Source organism: Acyrthosiphon pisum, chromosome A3, assembly GCF_005508785.2.
Source record: "Acyrthosiphon pisum isolate AL4f chromosome A3, pea_aphid_22Mar2018_4r6ur, whole genome shotgun sequence".
In the NCBI taxonomy this organism is placed as follows: domain Eukaryota; kingdom Metazoa; phylum Arthropoda; class Insecta; order Hemiptera; family Aphididae; genus Acyrthosiphon; species Acyrthosiphon pisum.
In genome coordinates this window covers 15,191,163-15,194,367 of record NC_042496.1, presented here as the reverse complement: position 1 = coordinate 15,194,367, position 3,205 = coordinate 15,191,163, and positions in this window count along the sequence as shown.

The following is a 3,205-nucleotide window of genomic DNA, read 5'->3' as shown; positions in this document are numbered from 1 at the left end:
CGACGAACGGATTTTATTTTATAATATATTATTTTTTTTCATTATTATCTATTGATAATACCATACAGACATTACTAATTTATTAATTATTAACATTTATTAATTAATTAATTAAAATAAAAGTTTTAGTTTGTACGTATTATATATAATATCTTAATGTTTATAATTAACAACCCCCTTCAGAAAATCCTAGCTACGCCACTGCATAGTTTTGCTGACGATTCACTGACTTCTTTTCCACGATGTACCAGTCAAAATGTATAGCCAAAATCCCAAAATATATACTTATTATAAAATAATAGATTGTTTTGAGCAAAAAAATTATTTAGAATTTGCATAATTTTAAATCTCAATAAACTGATGATTTCTGCCTGTTTAACAATATTACCTATAAAATGTTTGTAGTATCTAATAATATAAAATGATACATATAAAAACAATAAATATGTACAACATAATATAGCAAATTTTATACTATACATACTTTTTAGTCTTTTGTGAATTGAGACATTAATACATTTTTGTTTTGTAAGCTAATAGATAAGTATTACTTTAAATATTTCTTATAGCATTTGAAGTTGTGACATAAATAGAAAAAAAAATTATACGTATATTAATTATTCATTATATTGTATAAAAGTATCTGGTTAATTACACATTTTTTTTATTACTAGATCTATAGAAAAATACATCTTTTTGAGTATATCCAGGAATCGTACTATTTTATTTTTATTAATAATCAAAATAACTATAACGAATAAAATCATTTATAATCTATTTATCAATAAAATATAAATATGCATCTCTAAATTAAACTAAATAAGTTGTATTGTATTTAAAATGTATAACACGTCATTTCTTTTCATATAAAATAAAATATAAAATATAAATATACATATACAGAGTGATTCGCCAAGCATGCTCACCCCATTTTTTTTAAAAATGCCGTATTTTGAAATCTGGTTTTTGAAATTTTTAGATATACTTAAACTATAAATTATACAGTGGATCATTTTTCTGAAATGTTTGATGTATCAGAATCAAAATTCATACGGATATTTTTTTAGTTAGTCCATATTGTATGTTCTAAAATCTAAGGATTAATGATAAAAGGTGGTATAATAGGTTTATAAGATATGGTAATTTGAAAAATGTAGTCATTCATCTATCAATATTATAATAATTTGTCAAATGGCCTAAGTATAATAAATAATAGGTTTAGTTTTACATATATTACATATTTATGTAAAACTATTTTTAAGGACTGGGTATATTATCCTTCAAACATTTTAATAACTAAGAAACTACTTATTCGAATTTTGAATTAGGGAATTAGGTACATCAACAAAATTATACACTAAATAATTTACATTAAAAAAGGGGGGTTTTTAATTTGAAAAATATAAGTTTGTATCGCCACAGGACATTCTTTAAGAAGTACAAAAAAATAAGTATTTTAAAATATAGTAGAGTATATTTAAAAATTCCAAAAAATCAGAATTTGAATATATTAATTATTAAAATGGGAACGAGCATGCTTGGTGAATCACCCTGTGTATATATTAATTTAGGTAACTATTAAAATGATATTATTGGTTTTAATATAATATCTAAAATAGAATCTCAATAATTCGAAGCCCAAGAGATTTCACGTGGAATGATTTTCTCCGAGTTATCGAGAATTTCAACTTATCGAGATTCTACTACATTCTTTAAAAATATACATATAAATTTGGTTTTAGAGCCTAGTAATATTCTATAAATTTGTGTACTTTACAAATTATTTTATTACTATGAACAGTAATGAATTTAAACTGCAGAAGTGCAAAGAACTATAAAAACAAAAATTATAATAATGCAGTAATAATTGTATAAAATATTTATTTTCCTAAACTCTCCGATCTTCTAAATTTTAAACAATTATTATAGTTGATTGCATAAGAATTAAGAGTTGGTAGTATATATTATTATTACACTTTAATTGAATACTTACAAAAAGTCTTTACAAATTACAATAATTTAAGTAAAAACTAATGATCTATTACTTAAGGTAAGTACTAGATAGACGATATTTAAAATTTGAGAACAATATGACTACGAAAATAATTAAGTTAAATTCTGACTACTTATGTAAAATTATATATTAACGTTAAGCTGAGATGAACTGTTACCTACATCATATAGATTTATCACTTGCTAATCATTGTTGTAATGGAGCTATAGACCTACAAACTATACCTACAGTATTCCGAGTATTCGATTTGTTTTTGTTATATTTATGTTGATTTCTATATTCAAATTTTGAATTATAAAACAATACTGTATCAAATAGTGATGCACCGATAAGAAATACACATATACGAAGCGGCGTATAATATTTAATATATGTATATTTATAAACGCTACCTACATGTTCATGTCATGCTAACGTCTGTATTATTATAATTCATATTATTCTATCGTTTTACTGGTTGTAGATGAGTTGATAATATTTTCTAGGCTATATTATTTGTATAACAATATAACAACCAACATTTATTAATGTTCATTAGATTTGTTTTCAATATATTATATTTTAAGTCTAGAAATTATGTCATATTACGTAGGTAGGTAAGTACATGTATTAAATACGAGATATTATGTAATATTATATGGTATATTATCATATATATTTTAATTTTACTATAATATATTATAGAGTTGTAATAATAATTAAACACCATACATATAATAAGTATACAGGTATATGAATATGATATAATTTTAAGTGATCGACTCACAAATATTTTTGAAAATGGAATGTTTTATTTTATTTAACTAAGTATAAATTAAACACTTTAAAAAATTGAATTAGTATTTTATTTTTGAAAAAAATTTGTAAAAACTTTTTACAGATTAATACTATAGTAGAATATTTTAATAATGAAAACGTAGTAAACAATGCTAATAGGGAAGTTTAAATATTTTGTCCATGGATCATTAATTGCGTTATTTAAGCAAAAACCTACACATCCTATAATCGAACAACATTTATCATCTAGGTATATACGGCGACGGGGCTGTTTATTAAATAATATAATTATTAATTCGTTACATTATGTTTGGTTACTTTTATTTGATGATGTGTCAAATTTGTCTGGCCAGGAGGTATTTTGAAGTCATTCATAAATCTTTCGATGACACTAATATCTGGCTCGCACATGTT